The sequence below is a fragment of the Panulirus ornatus genome, chromosome 19 (assembly GCF_036320965.1).
Source record: "Panulirus ornatus isolate Po-2019 chromosome 19, ASM3632096v1, whole genome shotgun sequence".
NCBI classification, from domain to species: Eukaryota; Metazoa; Arthropoda; class Malacostraca; order Decapoda; family Palinuridae; genus Panulirus; species Panulirus ornatus.
The window spans coordinates 52,641,856-52,661,167 of NC_092242.1; the positions used below are offsets into that span (position 1 = coordinate 52,641,856).

The 19,312-nt window shown below is 44.3% G+C and overlaps 1 long non-coding RNA gene across 1 annotated transcript in view; it reads left to right on the forward strand.

The window, feature by feature from the left end:
* The first annotated feature begins 2,088 nt into the window (after positions 1–2,088).
* LOC139755502 (uncharacterized) overlaps positions 2,089–19,312 on the forward strand; it is a 1,033,757-nt gene continuing 1,016,533 nt past the window's right edge. The window contains exon 1 of the long non-coding RNA XR_011714114.1: positions 2,089–2,841. This is a non-coding gene — a long non-coding RNA (uncharacterized lncRNA). The remainder of the gene's footprint in view (positions 2,842–19,312) is intronic.

Genomic DNA, 19,312 nt, shown 5'->3' on the forward strand with positions numbered 1-19,312 from the left:
CCTGGATCTCCTCCATACATCTCTATAACAGTGGCATATCCTTGCCCTCCAGCACATCTTTGTCTTTCCCACATATTTCTATACCTGTAGCCATATCCCTACACTGCTTGTCCCACGCTCAACACACACCTTTGGTATCTGATCATCTGTGTCCATAGCTAACAAGAGTGCTGAATAGCCTTAGAAGCCCCAGTGCTTGGCTTATAAACCTATATTCTATAATCGAATCCAATTCATAACTACCAAACATTCTGGTTCTTGACTTAGCATCTTCGTACTTCACCATTCATCTCTGTGCCTTACCGTACGTTCTTCTACCTCACCTACCATCCTCATGCCTTACGAGATATCATCAAGCTACGGCATAACTTCATATCTCACCTCACATCCTTGGTCTCACTGCGTATTCCCACCCTCAGCACACGTCTCCGTTACGTATTGCACATCTCCACACTCATCACAGGTCACCATGCCTCACCACGCATCACCATACTTCAGCACACACCACACTTCACTATACCTGCACACACATCACCATGTCTCCTCACCCACCTTGACACGCCACACAGGTCATCTGGTCTAGGTAAACCTGACGTCACCAGTGTCATCATGACGTCCTCTGACCCTGCGTGTCAGAGTCAATCTCCGTCGAGTACATCCTGACGTCATCAATATCAGCATGACGTCATCTGACCCAGCGTGTTAGAGTTAATTATTATTGATAGTATATTGGACAGAAACTGATACATTGTTACATCATTTACATGGTGCAACAGTATATCGGCTCATATTCAAAAAGTGCATAAGCGTAGTGAAAAGACTATCACAATTGCCTGGTATGGATACTAATTGTTAGAGTGCTTACGGTAATGTAAAATGTACACGACAAGGATACATTAGAACTGGAGAAACAGAATGTGCAAAACCAGGATGCATCAGCACTAAAAGAAATACTAACATATTTTCACATCGGATTAAGTAACTTAGGATGATTATTTATATTTCTCATAATTATAGGCACTTGCAGGTGATGATAGAGTTGTCCATGGAGGTAGCGCTATCATCTAGTCTACAGTTGGTCTCTGGTTTAGGGACACTCCGTCAGGTAATGGTGGAGTGTGCGCTTTTCGTGCTGAGCACATAGCCTGGTATGTCCCGGTCGTGGAGAATGTGTCACCTACCAGAGGTACGGGGTAACCACTCCTCATCCTGGCGATCGTGGTCTGTCCACGTCTTCCTCGAATGTTTCCTGTAGTCAGTGTTATGGCGGCTCTGAGTCGCGGACATGATGTAAGAGTTGCTCGTTGGAATGTCAGCATTGACACTCGTTGTCTGTATCCTGGTGTGCCGTCCCGTGCTCAGGATTCTGAAGATATGCTGAACGGAGAGGTGAACCTCATCACAGTCTATCTGTCAGAATCTCTGGTGGTGGCAAGGTGAGCTATATGATCCGCTACCTCGTTTCCTGTGATGCCAGTCACAACTAGGCCTCTGTTAGTTGGGGTGTGATTACGTCTCTGTATTGCTGGGTAGTTTGGACATTCTAAGGAAATGAGTCAGAGCCATTTGAGTGATCCTGTCCGTGATGGGAGGTAGACCTAATTTAAGGCATGAGCTGGGTCCACCTTCCAATATTATAATGTTCAGACTACCCAACAATAGAGAGGTAATCACACCCCAACTGGTGGATGAAAGCCAACGTAATATTACGACTTACATCAGAACCATTAAAAGAAAAATGGATTCACTTCAAGCTCAGGAGTTGAGCCTCGCTGGTACACATGACGTCATCTGGCGTAACGCTGGATCAGGCTCCGCCCACTTGTTTCCCAGTGTTTACGTCCGCGGGTCCATAGATGTAAACCCAACCCGGCTATGGTGATGTGCTGGAAGATGATAAATATTAATTAAGTTCATATTGTTGTCTAGTGATTAAAACAGAATTCGAGACACCTGGCGTGATGTTTATACTTGTCAACAACGACCCAGCCAAACTACCAGTCTGATGGTGAAACTGCTGGTCCCTCCCACTCACCACAGGGTTAGGTTAACACCGTCAGTCCTTCCATGACCTTTGGAGAAGCCAGACGCAGGTCATCTAAGCCTTGTGTGTGATAATTATGTTACATATATACGTGATGACATACTAGAGTGATTGTATGTTTCAGTGAAGCAGATAACGATGAGACATTGTGATCATGTTATCAACTTTGATTTCTGTAAGGCGTTCCTTAAAGTGAGGGAGGTTAACACGTTGTGGCAGGATTACGGGAAGTTGTAGTGTAAGTGACGTATTATCAGGGAAAATGTCAGATGGAGAGGAAAAAAAAAATGAGATGAAATCAGTTGCACTTCACGTGATACTAAAATATGATTTCGGTGGAAAATCCAACGAATGATTTTGTGTTTGTGAACTGGCTTGTGTGCGTTTCAAAATGGTATTCGTAAAAATTTACTGCAGCCTCGCCTCTCGTGTGGATCAGCTCAGAGTGATCTGGACCTTGGAAACAATAGTTGCCCTCAGAGCTCCTGCCTCTAGTCACATTTACTCACAGTGAGTGATGACTTATGATTTGAAATGGTCGGAAAAAAACAGTTTGGAATATGAGAATTAAAACCAGAAAATTGTAACTTTAATGGGAGTTAGTCAACTATATATTAAAGTTTTCTTACATTAAAGTGATGGTAGATGACATGAATACAGTATTTTATTCAGAGTTATACACATTATATAACTAGTGTCTGAGTGTTGGGAAAAATGTTGAAGTGAGAAATCTGCTGCAAGTGTCGACACTTGTGACCGACGGTTGTCACAACCTCACACCAGCTGGACGGAGGAAGGTAAGTGACGTAATTGTTTATCAACTTGTTTGGTGATTATTTCTCAACCGTTATGTGTTGCAAGCTGTTAAGTAATGATATTTCAACAATCATAGGTTATATATTGCATACCATTTTGGAGACCATGTTGCAACAGTTATATGTTATGTGTTGAAAGTTAAGGGATTGTTTCATTGGTTATACGTTATCATGTTTCAGCTGACAATATATATATATATATATATATATATATATATATATATATATATATATATATATATATATATATCGTATTATTATTATATATTATATTATATTATGTTATATATCATCATATAATCATTATTATTGTTATTATTATTATTATTATTATTATTAACCGCCGTCTCGCGTTAGTGAGGTAGCGCAAGGAAACAGACGAAGAATGGCCCAACCCACCCACATACACATGTATATACATAAACGCCCAAGCACGCACAAATACATACATATACATACACAGACATATACATATATGCACGTGTACATATCCATACTTGCTGCCTTCATCCATTCTCGTCGCCATCCCGCCACACACGAAATAGCATGCATATATATGTATATATATATATATATATATATATATATATATATATATATATATATATATATATATGCTCGAGTTTATCGTTGTAACTGCTGTCACTTATTCTTAACTAGATTTTCCATCGCAATACTAAGTGGATGCTTCTTTGCTAACTTTCCTTTTCCTCTTAAGTTGCCGCACCTCATACACTGGAACTTCAGATACCTGGGAGTGGATGTGGCAGCTGATGGAACCATGGCAGCCAAAGTGAGCGATAGGATGGATGAGGGGACAAAGGTCTTGGGTGCATTGGGGGATGAGTGGAAAGGGCGTAGATGGGTTGTTTAATAACATAGTAATCCCGTCAGTGAAATATGGATGTATGCAAGGACCTATAGACAAAAATGTAAAGGATAGCGTGAACATGTTGGAAATGAAGTGTTTGAGGACAGTATTTTCTGTAAGGAGGATTGATCGAATGAGAAGTGATAGGATAAGAGAGAGGTGTGGTAGTTAAAGGGGTGTGTATGAGAGAGCTGAAGAGTGTGTGCTGAAATGGTTTGGATATATGGAGAGGATGAGTGAGGAAAGAATGACTATGATGTATATGTGAGAATTACAGGGAAGAAGAAAAACGGGTATATCATAGAGGACGTGGAAAGATGGAGGGAAAGATGCTTTGAAGTCTCTGACTTGAGTTTCGTGGCTGCCATTTGGCTACGCTGTCAGTATGAATTTTACGGGGTGTTCATCGGTGCGTATACATCCAGAATTTCTCCAGACCGTAATGCTCCGTCGGAAGCTACGTCCACAGTGACATTATTAGTGCTACAGCACTGAGGAAATGTTCATTGATTGCTCGTTTTCGTAGGTAAATGTGTTAGCCATTGATTCAGTCATATCTGTGATGGACTGAAGTACTATATTCTCCCTTCCCTACACCAAAGTCGCCAAGATCCTCTCTTGACCTACCTCACCGTCTCTGCCCGTGTGGCATTTCATCCCTCCAGAAGGTGGGGGAGACATTCCTGAATACCAATTGTGTTTGGGACTGTGTGTGAAAGCTGTGGTAATCCATTTCCACCTTTTTGCTTGTGGATCTTGACTAAGCTTCCCAATGGTAGCGAGACTTTGGCTAAAACTTTTCCTTTAGTCCAGCGTTTTGTTATACCGTGTATCTTGGAAAACAGTACCAGGTCATTTGTTTTATAAGTTTCTCTGTAACATTGTACCCACTTGCTCCAGACGACTGTGTAAGCAGCTCATCTTCCTCTGGAACCACGTGTGCACACCATGACGCACTGGCTGCCGGCTTGACTAGGGTGCAGCAGTATGACTACTTATTTCCGTGTATGTGTTAGTGAGACTCCTGCCACCTACTGGCCCGAGGAGAGGCGTACACTTGATCTTACGTAACCGCGTCTGGCGTCTGAAGAATCTTGGTCTTTGGGTGTAAAGCTTCAGTCTGGACAATGGATGTGGCATGATATGCTGATGCCCTAACATGGAGCACTTGGGTAACGAGTTTACTCGAGTGATTGCATGGTTGAACAACTGATGTCAGGAAATCATACAATCACCAGTAATAAAGAGGTATGAAATAAAGCCGAAACCATCTGGTATACATGAATACATCTGGTACCGTCCATGTAGACTACACCACCTCACCTCATCCTGACTCCCCTCACGTCACACATGATATTTGCGTTGCTCTTCACATTACAGGCAAACCCGCCACTCGCGCCCCTCGGCTGATGCAATACAAACACTCTCCCTTCATCCCACTCTGGTCTTAACCTATCGAGAGCAGCGCCGTCCTAATCCAGCATAATATATGTGTGGCAACCGCCTGATCCCCCACACTGCCTGACATACGAATGTAGTAACGCTACCCGACACACTTCGTACACCAACGAAGTGTACATCATCCATCCTCCTACACTCCTACTCTCTGTACACAACCAGTGTTCCCCCAAACTCCATCACCCTCATATCTAATCCTCTTACCCTTATCCCTCATCCTTGAGCCTTCGTCCCCTATCCTTCGTTCCTCGTACTTTGTCTTTTGATCCTCATGTCCCTCATATCGAACCCTGCAACTCTTCGATCCCCATACGTCATCCAATATTCCTCATACTTCGCCCTTGGGCTCTCATAACTCTTCCATCGACCTTGATACCTTATTATCTATCCTCATACTGAATTTTTTGTTCCTCATAACTCATCCATCGACCTTCATATCAGTTCCCTCTACTCTTATTATGCTGAACCATCGCCCACGTCACAACAACGCGCCCTAGTTAAGACACCTCACCTGGTGTCTCTTTAAGATACAGTAACACAGCTCTCTCACTCTTGAATAACAACGTTCTCTCCACTCCCCTACCCTTTTGCAGAGGTCGATCATCGTCTACTCACTCCCTCCCCCGCCAGGCGTGAATCCTTTCCCCTACCATCGTTCCCACACCCTTCATAAGACAGGATCGACACCCTCCTCCTCCGTCGTCACAGTACAGAAACGACGCCGTCTCGCTTGGGCTCCCTCGTTCCACTGAGATTACGTCCTGACCGACACCTCATGACCTTCGCACTCAAGAAAAAGTAATCCTTGACTCTTGTGGAATTGCGTCCCTTAAAGCACTCCACACACACCACCACCTCAGTGTTGGAACAGTGTTTTATAATTCTCACCAGTTTCCCAACACTGGACAGAAACAGTCCTTCTCCTCGTCCCTAAAACACACACACACACACACACACACACACACACACACACACACACACAGCGTGTAAACAGTCTTCCCAACCCTCCTCTCTCAATATACAATATCATAGAGCAAAATCGTCACGTCAGACAGTCACAACAAACGCTTTTCACTATGCTAATACAGCCAGATTAATTTCCTCAACAAGAAACTTCTGACGTCTCTTTTGTTTGATGTAGGTGAAGACCCGCTAGAGTTTACGAGGGATTTCTATTACGTTCTGCCGTTATGACACTATTGTTGACCCGACCAAACTCGGGGTGTTGATAACCTGGGAAGCTGCTTCAGAGGGATTAGTTTTGTTGTCTGTAGGATGAGTAGAAGGTGGTATGGAGGCGTGGGAAGGTAGTGGTCCAGTAGGGAAGACAGAGAGAGAATTACTGCTCAGTAGCGAAAATGAATGAAAATGTTTTGCGTCTCTTTGGTCAGAACTGGTGACTGTATGACAGGGACCCAAACATTATCCCGTCTTATATCATCGTGCTGTGATATCAGAACACACACACACACACACACACACACACACACACACACACACACACACATATATATATATGTGAGAAACTGCAGAAGCTGGTGACTGAGTTTGGTAAAGTGTGTGGAAGAAGAAAGTTAAGAGTAAATGTGAATAAGAGCAAGGTTATTAGGTACAGTAGGGTTGAGGGTCAAGTCAATTGGGAGGTGAGTTTGAATGGAGAAAAACTGGAGGAAGTGAAGTGTTTTAGATATCTGGGAGTGGATCTGGCAGCGGATGGAACCATGGAAGCGGAAGTGGATCATAGGGTGGGGGAGGGGGCGAAAATTCTGGGGGCCTTGAAGAATGTGTGGAAGTCGAGAACATTATCTCGGAAAGCAAAAATGGGTATGTTTGAAGGAATAGTGGTTCCAGCAATGTTGTATGGTTGCGAGGCGTGGGCTATGGATAGAGTTGTGCGCAGGAGGATGGAGGTGCTGGAAATGAGATGTTTGAGGACAATGTGTGGTGCGAGGTGGTTTGATCGAGTGAGTAACGTAAGGGTAAGAGAGATGTGTGGAAATAAAAAGAGCGTGGTTGAGAGAGCAGAAGAGGGTGTTTTGAAGTGGTTTGGACACATGGAGAGAATGAGTGAGGAAAGATTGACCAAGAGGATATATGTGTCGGAGGTGGAGGGAACGAGGAGAAGAGGGAGACCAAATTGGAGGTGGAAAGATGGAGTGAAAAAGATTTTGTGTGATCGGGGCCTGAACATGCAGGAGGGTGAAAGGAGGGCAAGGAATAGAGTGAATTGGAGCGATGTGGTATACCGGGGTTGACGTGCTGTCAGTGGATTGAATCAAGGCATGTGAAGCGTCTGGGGTAAACCATGGAAAGCTGTGTAGGTATGTATATTTGCGTGTGTGGACGTATGTATATACATGTGTATGGGGCGGGGTTGGGCCATTTCTTTCGTCTGTTTCCTTGCGCTACCTCGCAAACGCGGGAGACAGCGACAAAGTATAATAAAAAAAAAATAAAATATATATATATATATATATATATATATATATATATATATATATATATATATTTTTTTTTTTTTTTTTTTTTTTTTTCCAAACTATTCGCCATTTCCCGCATTAGCGAGGTAGCGTTAAGAACAGAGGACTGGGCCTTTGAGGGAATATCCTCACCTGGCCCCCGTCTCTGTTCCTTCTTTTGGAAAAATTAAAAATGTAACCCTTGACTCCTGTGGAATTGCGTCCCTTAAAGCACTTCATGCGCACCACCACCTCAGTGTTGGAACTGTTTTATACTCCTTGCCAGTTTCCCAACACTGGACAGAAACAGTCCTTCTCCTCGTCCCTAAACACGCACACACACACACACACACTATATATGTATTTATATATATATATATATATATATATATATATATATATATATATATATATATATATATATATATATATATATAGAACGACCTGATCCGATCAGATCTTGGAGTCTGTCTTCTGGAGTTGAAGCAAAGAGTATTGGAGTTTGATGGCTTAAGAAGTCGTAGCATTGCAAGTCGTAAACATAGCCTGTGACAGGGATAGCCAGAGAACACCAGAATAAGATAGGAAACATGGTAGCGAGATGGCCATCCGGTAACGAACACAGAAGATTGAAAACTGAGACAATAATGTTAAACACGTTTCCAAAACATTCTGTCATTCCTGGACTGCGCTTCATCTTTCCCTTAACTGTATATGGTAATAGTTACCTTCACAACATTGACTACTCTGCCTTTCATGTAATGAATTACAGCTCAGGGCTACTGTACCCCTTGCTTGATTCATCTTTACCTGCATTATAATCCTTGGACTGAGCACTTAATGCTTCCTGACGCAGGCTCAAGCCTCATTATAGAAACTCTTCGTAGCCTTAATGAGCCTTCGCTACCCTCCTCGTTTACAAAGAGCTGTAATTCCTCAGTTTCCTACGAGTAAGAGCTTTATATATGCTACGGGCCCACTGCATAGTGCTTAGAACGTCCACACATTTTGACGTGTTCTCCTAACTCGTTTATCCAATTCATTACACATTTGCATACTGTCTCACGGTCGCTACTCACTTCTCCAGCATTCATTTATTGGTATAAACCTCAGCCAGAGGCTGGATTCCCTCCTCTTACAGCCTGTCGCAAATCCTTCCTTGATCTAACACCTAAGCTTCCCACTCGTTCACTAGCTTCACTTTTACCTTCGCTTCAAAGCAGACTATCGTACTCTCGCTGGTCAGAGAAGGCTCTTCTCCCACACGCACCTCAACACACTTCTTTACTCCTCGCATATCGTTCCAAGCATCTCACGTTAACACACTGTGTCACTGTCCTCTCACACGTACCTTGTGATACTCTCACATAACACATTCCCTCGCTGGTCCCTGACGTACATACCTCTCGTGTCAGGTTCTTCAGACGAGTCCCGTAAGCCAAAGACGCGGCGGCTTCATAGTTACAAGCGTGTTGGGGTTGGCTGCCACAGGTCCTATTACTGAGTCCCTCCCATACACTGTGTGTATGGCCGTTGTCAGCACCGAGTCATTACAAACACTCGACATTGTAAAGATGATGCGAATGGTTACCTTAGCGGTTGAATGCTTACCTTAGCGGGTGAATAGTTACCTCAGTGGGTGAATGGTTACCTTAGCGGGTGAATGGTTACCTTAGCGGGTGAATGCTTACCTTAGCGGGTGAATGGTTACCTTAGCGTGTGAATGATTACCTTAGCGTGTGAGTGCTTACCTTAGCGTGTGAATGGTTACCTTAGCGTGTGAATGGTTACCTCAGCGTGTGAATGGTTACCTCAGCGTGTGAATGGTTACCTCAGCGTGTGAATGGTTACCTCAGCGTGTGAATGGTTACCTTAGCGGGTGAATGGTTACCTTAGCGGGTGAATGGTTACCTTAGCGGGTGAATGGTTACCTTAGCGGGTGAATGGTTACCTTAGCGGGTCACTGCTGTATCTTGACGTCTCACCAGAACGCGTCACCCTAGAGCTTCATCAGGATTCCTAACCATGACATCACAGAGGGAACACTTCGCTAGGTCGGATCACCAAGACATGTTCACCACTACGTCTCATCAGGACGTCTGACCATATCACCTTATCTCATAAACCTGATCAAACAGTTTACTAGGACAGGTCAGTTTGTTTTACTAGACTACCCGACCTCACCAGAATATCCTACACCCCTCGCTCGAGCCCTTGACTCCTAGGATATAAGGAGATAACTCATCAAGACACCTCGATAAGGTACAGTCACACCCTAGAGTTGGGCATTTCCCCTCTCATACCACCCCAGCCACAGCTTGTGGTTCCACCTATCGGAGAGACACCAAACCAATGTCCACCACGACCAGAGTTTCCTCTTATCGTTATCAGTGATAGGTAATCTGGAAATTATAGATACCTGGAACATGTTGCCAGCACAGAACCTTGCCCATCACCTCATCATTACTTGAAGGCCATCACAGAACCTTGCCCATCACCTCATCATTACTTGAAGGCCATCACAGAACCTTGCCCATCACCTCATCATTACTTGAAGGCCATCACAGAACCTTGCCCATCACCTCATCATTACTTGAAGGCCATCACAGAACCTTGCCCATCACCTCATCATTACTTGAAGGCCATCACAGAACCTTGCCCATCACCTCATCATTACTTGAAGGCCATCACAGAACCTTGCCCATCACCTCATCATTACTTGAAGGCCATTAAGTGTAACGCTTTAAATAGCTACATGAAAAACAAAGAATAATCATGGTGATAATTTCATAGGTACTTGATGAGCATCAGTAGTGGGTATACAATTATGCATAACAATAGTATTGCAGTATATGAAAATTGTGTAGTGATGTGACAACTATCAATTTTATTTCCGAAAAAAAGTAAAGTGTTTTTATGATATGTCAAATGCTGAACGAAAACATTTCACATGTGTAAAACGTTAACCAAAATGACCTAATCTAAGGTTTTTAATTTCCTGTATCAGTTGACTGTGGAGGAAAAAAGTTGTAAATGTATTGGCGCAAGACTGGGAAATGGTCGGCCGGTCGTTACAGGTGAGGTGTAGGACGAGGAGAAGGGTGAGGGTGGAGGGAGGGAGAGCTGGTGGAGAATAGTAGAGATAACTTCGAGCTGGTACAGTTTCCAGATAATGCTGCTGTGACCACTGTCCTGGTAGTCTGGATCTGTTGTTCACCTCTTGTCCATCCCGCTGTAAATACATAATCTCGCTGCCCCCAGTTGGTTCATCTGATCACACTCTTGCAAATGTATCTATTGTAACGGTACCTCCACCTCTCCTTCCAGTAGCCCCTTCTAAGCGTAAATACTAGCATCTCAACAAAGCTGATTGGAATAACTCACTAACTTCTTTTCTGACTTTCCTTTGGGAAATCACTGTCTCTTTTGTGGTGATGTTTCCGTCTCCGCCAAACTCATAGCAGAGATTATTCTTGCCGGAATAGAAGCAGTTATCCCCTCTTCCTCCAAGACGACCTCTTCATCCAACCCATGGTTCAGCCGTTCCCGTTCTGAGGCCATTCAGACAAGGGATCAGGTATATATTGCTTGGAAAAACTCTCCTTCCTCTGGCTCCCATTCAGCTTTCATCACTGCCAGAAATCGCTGCAAGCACGTTATCCGTGAGGCGAAGCGTTCCTTTATGCAAAGGAAGTGTGATAACCTTACCTCGTCATCCACTGATAGGTCTTTCTGATCTTTAGGTAAGGGCATCCCTAACTACTTCTGTTACTCTACCTTTCCTTCAATTTTCCTTTAAGACGGTACTATAGTTGTCTCTCCCGTAGACAAAGCAACTCCCTTTGGTTCCCGTTTCACCTCATACTCCACCTTGGATGACTCTAACATTCCTTCAGCCTCTTATGCTCCTCTTACTAATCCTATGGCTCTTCCTGTAATCTCTTTTCGGACTGTACGAAAAGCGCTCCTTTCTCTAGACACAAGCAAGGTTTTTAGTCCTGATGCTATCCATCCCCTTGTAGTGAAAGAGTGTGCCTCTGAACTTGCACCTGTGCTTGCTCGTCTGTTCCATTTCTGCTCAAAAACCCAAAATTTCCATCTCCTTGGAAGCATGTATCACATCCCATTCCTAAGAAAGGTGACCGTTCTAACTCCTCTGTCGTCCTCTTGCTTTGACCATTTCTAAAGTCTTTGAATCCCTCGTCAACTCCCATATCCTTAAACACCCCGAAAATCACAGTCTTCTCCTTGATCACCAGTATGGCTTCCGTAATACGAGATTCAATGGTGATATTTCCCATGTTACTAATGTCTGGTCATCATCCTTGAGAGATTTTGGGGGAGTCATGTGTAGTTGCCCCTGACATAGCTAAGGCTCTTGACAGGGTGTGGCATCGGAGTATCATCTCTGAGCTCCCCTCTTTTGGCTTTCCTCCCTCACTTTGCTGCTTCATGTTTAGATTCCTCTCCGGCCGCTCTATCTCTGTGGTTGTTGATAGATCATCCCCCTTTCGTCCCCCTCCCTTTTTTTCCTCTATCAACAGCGGTGTCCATCAGGCTTCTCTCCTGTCTCCTACACCTTGTCCCCCTCTTTTTTTTACGATGATTTCCTCTCCTCCACAAATACTCCAGTGCACTCATACGCTGACGACTCAACACTACATTCATCTATATCCTTCACTTCTGCTCCTCCATCTCTCACTCGATCTGCATCTCTTCTTGACACACCTTCCTTAGTAAACTCAGACTTAGACAGGATATCTCAGTGGCGTAAACAAAATCTTGTTAAGTTTAATGCCTCCAAGAACCAGTTTCCACACATCTCTCTATCGTTAACTCCTCCCAACTCTCGTCTCTCCTTTGACGGTTATGTAATTCCATCTCGACTCAGTGAACATACTTGGTATTACTGTAACATCCACTCTTTCTTGGAAATCCCCATTACAGGAATAGCTAACTCTGCCTCTAAGAAATTGGATGTCCTGTCTAGATGTCCAAACTTCTCTTCTGAACAGTTGCTCTGTTTATGTAAAGGATTGACTCGTCCTTGTATGGAATATTACTGATTTCGCATTTGGGATGGTTCTAGCTTTGTATGCTTACTTGACATGGCTGAGTGGAAAGCGATCCGACTTATAAACTGTCCCAGGTTAACTTACAAACTTGACCTCCATGCTCAACACCGCGATATTGGTTCACTTTCCCTCCTTTATAGGTATTACTTTGGTTTTTGCTACCGAGAGCTGGTTGCTTGTGTGCCCACACCACTAGCTAGACCACACAATACTCGTCAAGCTGCTGCGTCACATGATTGTTGTGTAACCATCGGCAACTCATGTTTTGGCCGTTTTGATACCTTCTTCTTTTCCTACACGTCGAAGATTTGGAAATCTCTGCCTTCCAATGTTTTCCCAATAACTGTAACCTTGCACATTCCAGAAGACAGGACTTAAACTTCTTCCAAAATTCGTAAATACTTTCCCTTGCCTTTCCTTTTTCCGCTTCACAATCCTCTCTATATTTCAATTAGGGCCCGACCTTGATATGGACTGGTCTGTGACAGGAGCCTTCAACGTCATTAAAATCTAAGTGTATTGGACGTAATTCTTGTGTATCATAGATATTGTTCATAAGTAACACATAGACGTAGGTCACTTCCGTCCTTAAGTACCAGAACTTTCCTCCTTTAGCTCCCGAGCCACAGTGCATGGAACTGTAAACTGTGTAAGATTTATATTTCCTGTATTAAGTAGAGACGTTTGGACAATATGCGAAGGTAATATGAACCATACTTTATCACATTTATGATATCATCAGTATTAATATATATCTTATTCAGTCGGGGAAACTGAGTCATATTAAAGGTCATTCTTCATGATTTATTTGAAAGAAAAAATTCAATTGAGGAAATTATACTAACGAGATTATTTGTCTTGCTGGAGGCTGTTTGGTCTCAGAGCTGGAGGCTGTGCGTTGTCGGAGCTGGACCTTTGATGTAGCCTGTGTGCTGCCCACACACACCCATCACGACTTCCCTCGAGGAGTTAATGCAGAGAATAGTAGCAAAACATTAGGCAGTCTTTCTGTCACCACCTGATGAATGATAATGTCCCTGGGACTTACCTGATTGCGTGAGTCAGATGAGAAACACTGGCAGCCATGGGCCAGAGAACTGTACCAGAATTAAACGGATCACAATTGCGCTTAAATTTAAAGCATGACTGTACCTCACTTAGGCTCGTTAAGAGAACAACTCATCGTGTCATCACATCTCAGGACACCTGACCGGGACTTCCCAGTTATAACAGTTCCCCAGAACTCAAGATCAGGGCAATCAAAATTAGCCAGCATTCCGGTACGCTTCACAAGGACAGCCAACATATCCACCTCAAGGTATAACCAGTTCACCAGGAAACCTACGTCTACAAGAGGACACCCGTCTTCGCGAGGACGCACACCTTATTGGGACGCTCGCCTACCGTGGACGACAGTCGTACCAGAAAACCATCATCACCGGGACGCCCACATAACAAGACGCTCACCTCCCCAGGGCACCCACTTTACCAGAGCACACATCTGACGAAACAACCACTTCTCCAAGAATCACCAGGACACCTGCTTCACCAGGCCACTTCTTTAAAAAACGTTAGCAGCACACATCATCAAGTGCTTTAATCAGGAGGATCAAGGCGCTAGTTAGACAACTTGTGGTCTTCTCCTCACCAGACTTGGCTGCTTAACCTCTTACGTAACTTTTTCCCCCTCACTTGACCATTGCTTTCCTGCTCCTCCAACGTCTTGGGCAGGAGTATCTTGGACACACGTACACGGCCACTCCTGTATGGCCACACCTAACAGCTCTCCTGCCTAGAGGTACTCTCTACGACCATCGCTATGGCTACTCAATATGGTAACTTCCCTCATAGGTACCTACGCATGGCCACCTGCCACCTGTACACCTAGAGAATGACGTCCTCACATGGCCACATCATCACTTAGTAAACGTAACATAACCAGCGATGCGGGACCTGCCTAATTGATCGTCCGGTGTTGTCATACCTGCACAAAAAATCCTTACACCCCCATCGATAAATATCTGACGGGTTACACCGGCATGGGCGACATCTGTGACCAGAGCCACCACAGAGTGACTGTCATCACCTGGTCACATCTGATACAACCAGACCGCCGCCGAATGAACTGCTGATATCAACCACACGAGTTTTGTAGAAATACAAAGGAAACATCAGAGTGATTCCAGAGAGGGAATTTACTGTTGAACATACAGATGGCTGAAAATACACTTTAATGTATATAAGTGAATGTATATAAACTCTGCAACATATTCTGTAAACTATATGTTGGCTAATGATTGGTTTGTGCTTGATTGGTCTATGTTTGACTTGTGTCTTCTTGATTGGTCATTGAATCAATGGGCTTTGCTTGATTAGTCGCTACCTTCGTGGTCTCTGTTTGTGTGGGTTTCTGTCTATTTCTGCTTGCTCTCAGTTGTCTGGTGTGTGCCTGTCCTTGTGTGGCTGAGAGCACCATGCCATCCATGGTGCACCTGGGGGTCGTCTCCCACATACCATGACACACACAGCCCCAGGAGGACACATCGATCCCTCGTCCCTCCTTGTTGCACACACCAACCACTTCAGACAAAGACCACATTAAGGAGCCTGGCTGTAATAAGGATCGAGAGTTAATGACCCGGAGGATGATTGAGAGGCAGCCCAGCACAGACACTGTGGCCATCTGTGAGGAAAACACACGAAGGTGTAAATTATAATCAGGGGAAGACCGAGGATAATGGTCATGTGTCACGAGAGAGAGAGAGAGAGAGAGAGAGAGAGAGAGAGAGAGAGAGAGAGAGAGAGAGAGAGAGAGAGAGAGTCTTCAGATCTGGTGTAATGATGGACAGACAGATGACGGACGTGAGAGACGACGAAAGCATTTGTGTCAAAAGGATGGCAGACGAAAGGAGACGGTTTGAGGATGAGACGTCGATGTGAGACGCTATACAAAGTGGGTCAAGACGTTGTTGGAGAAGCTTGAGGGAAAATGAAATCGTTCTTGAGAGATAGACTGTGAGATGACTCGCTGTGGAAGATAAGACCAAGTGAGGAAATGTATCAGGGAGGGACATGTGTTTTGTAAACATAGTGCAGAAAAAATATCTTTCATGGCAGGAAGGAGCATGGGAAAAGCACCGCGAGGAGGTACATTATATGAGGCGATCACTCAACTACACTGAAGAGATAAAAGCGAGGGATTTAGGAAGGTTTTCTGACTCAATATGTCGTAAATGTTTAACGTTAGTAAATCCATCTTACGTCCAGCGTTGATGGAGTCAAGTGTCAGAGAGCAAATGTTCAGGATGAGATTACAGACCAGATGTACACACCTGATGTTACCACTAGTATGGATGTAAGGCCAGATGTACACACCTTATATTACCACTAGTATGGATGTAAGGCCAGATGTACACACCTGATATTACCACTAGTGTGGATGTAAGGCCAGATGTACACACCTGATATTACCACTAGTGTGGATGTAAGGCCTGATGTACACACCTGATATTACCACTAGTATGGATGTAAGGCCAGATGTACACACTTATATTACCACTAGTATGGATGTAAGGCCTGATGTACACACCTGATATTACCACTAGTATGGATGTAAGGCCAGATGTACACACCTGATATTACCACTAGTGTGGATGTAAGGCCAGATGTACACACCTTATATTACCACTAGTGTGGATGTAAGGCCAGATGTACACACCTGATATTACCACTAGTATGGATGTAAGGCCAGATGTACACACCTGATATTACCACTAGTATGGATGTAAGGCCAGATGTACACACCTTATATTACCACTAGTATGGATGTAAGGCCAGATGTACACGCCTTATATTACCACTAGTATGGATGTAAGGCCTGATGTACACACCTTATATTACCACTAGTATGGATGTAAGGCCAGATGTACACACCTTATATTACCACTAGTATGGATGTAAGGCCAGATGTACACACCTTATATTACCACTAGTATGGATGTAAGGCCAGATGTACACATTAAGGTTATCTTCCGTGAAAATTCATTGAAAGAAGAAGGTTAATGATCCGTGGAGCACCTCATTTTATTCTCTCTCTCACTCTCTCTCTCTCTCTCTCTCTCTCTCTCTCTCTCTCTCTCTCTCTCTCTCTCTCTCTCTGAGGCCACACGTGCCTGGGGTGGGTAAGTAATCTCATACCCAACGCTCTATCTCGGAGACTAATGGAAAGACATCTATTGATGTAGCCAGTAAACCATCCGGCCTAGCAGTCTTAATGGCTTTATATAATTTGTGGTATCTCGAGGTACTGAGGGTACCCAGACCTTGGTGAATATAGTGATTAGACTCACAAATAGATGAGTGAGTAAATTACTGCAAAATACTCACATGATAACTTAATTAAACGCCCTAGAAAGCAATAGATGGAAGTGAGAGGTCTGCAACAAGTGTGGATAATTATATAGTAATGTTAAGGAAGAGATAAGACAGTGGGGGAAACCGTTGCTGATAAAGTCATTAGTGACTTTACAGGTCGGAATGAGGGAGTCAGTACTGGCTTACCTGCAGGGAGAAGTTTACCTCCTCAAGTACGGGAGCCATAGCTGGAGGGAGTGAGTACTGGGTTGCTGACACTCTGGAGGGAGAGAGCACGGTTGCTGACACTCTGGAGTGAGTGAGTACTGGGTTACTGACACTCTGGAGGGAGTGAGCTTGGTTGCTGACACTCTGGAGTGAGTGAGTACTGGGTTACTGACACTCTGGAGGGAGTGAGCACTGGGTTGCTGACACTCTGGAGGGAGTGAGTACTGTAGTTGCTGACACTCTGGATGGAGAGAGTACTGGGCTGCTGACACTCTGGAGGGAGTGAGCACTGGGTTGCTGACACTCTGGATGGAGAGAGCACTGGGTTGCGTAACACAGGTGACAGGTCAGTAATGGTTTACGTGCACTGGTGAAGCAGGCAGTACTGGGTTACACACATTGCTGTAGGACTGTAAGGTAAGGTTACAAGAACACTCCGGGGAGTCATTACCAGGTTACCAGCCCAGCTGAGGGAACCAGCAAGTGGTGAGGAGCGCTGGTGAGGGAGTCAGAGGTTAGTCCATGACCATGATCACTGGTAAGGAACTTCGCACTGGGTTACATGTACTGGTGAAGGAGTCGGTACTGAGCAACAGTCACAGACATGAATGCCACTACTGGATCAAGGGTACTATGGAAGGAGACGGTAGCAGGCACTGAAAAGTGTGTTATTACTGGGATACAAGCAGTAGTGAGAGGAATGTCTATTGATTACAACCATCGATGAAGTTTACAGTCAGTGATTGGGAGCTATCATTGTAAATGTTGGTACTAGGTTTACAGTCACTGAGGGAAGAGATGGCACTAGGTTTACTCTCACTGATGTAAGAGTTGGCACTGGGTTTGCAGTCGGCAATGGAAGAGTCGGTACTTGGTTTATAAGCACTGCTTAGGGATTATGCATCTGAGCTGCAGGAACTTCTTCATAAACCCAGCATGACATAAAGAGGAAAATTCAAACACTACACGAATGTAACAACATGCGAGTGGGAAAAGCCAAGCCTGCCTGGACAAAGGCGCACCATGAAGAAACCCATGAATGTTAGAGACTTAGTTTGCATTTTACATGAGAGACTTGAGGAGCAAAGAGAGAAATATCTTGGAAGATATTAGACAAGCAGATCCCAGTTGCACTGAGGAAGGCAGAGTGAGCAGTTGGGCTAATGAGAAAGTAGGGAAGAATGTCGAACACAGTCTTAACTCAATGAAAAATGAACAGATATCATTATAACCAAAAGTATAATGGTTAATGTAATGTTCTCTATTTCCTGCGATAGGGAGGAAGCGCCAGGAGCAGACAAAGAAAACTCGCATCCTTTCTCTAACTGTCATGTGTAATGCAATGAAACCACAGCTCCCTATCCACAACCAGGTCCCATAGACATTTCATAGTTTCCCCCGGCTGCTTCATATGCCCTTGTTCAGTCCAATGACAGCACATCGCTCCCTGTACACCACATAGCAACAGTTCACTCTATCCCGTGTAGACCTCTCACCCCCCCCCCCCTGCACATCAAGGCCTCAACCACTGAAGGTATTATTCACTACGTTCTTCCATTTCCAGTGTGGTTTTACCGTTCTCTTCCCCCCCCCCCCCCAACACACACACACACACACACACACACACACACACACACACACACACACACACACACACACATAGGCGCGCGCACACCACTACTGACGCATGTATCCTCTTTGCCAACTTCTCATTCATACTCTTCATATGTCCAGACCATTTCAAAACACCCTTTTCAGCCATCTCAGTCGCACTCTTCTTATCACTACACCTCTATTTTACCCTATGAATGCTTACTCTATCAACCCTTCTTACACTACATATTGTCCTCAAACATGTCATTTTCACCACATTCACCCTCCACCACACATTCTTACCTATAGCCCATGCCTCGCATCCATACACCGTCGTTGGGACTGTTATACCTTCAAACATAACCATATTCACCCTCTTAACACACTCCTCGATGCTCCCAAAATTTTTCTCCTTT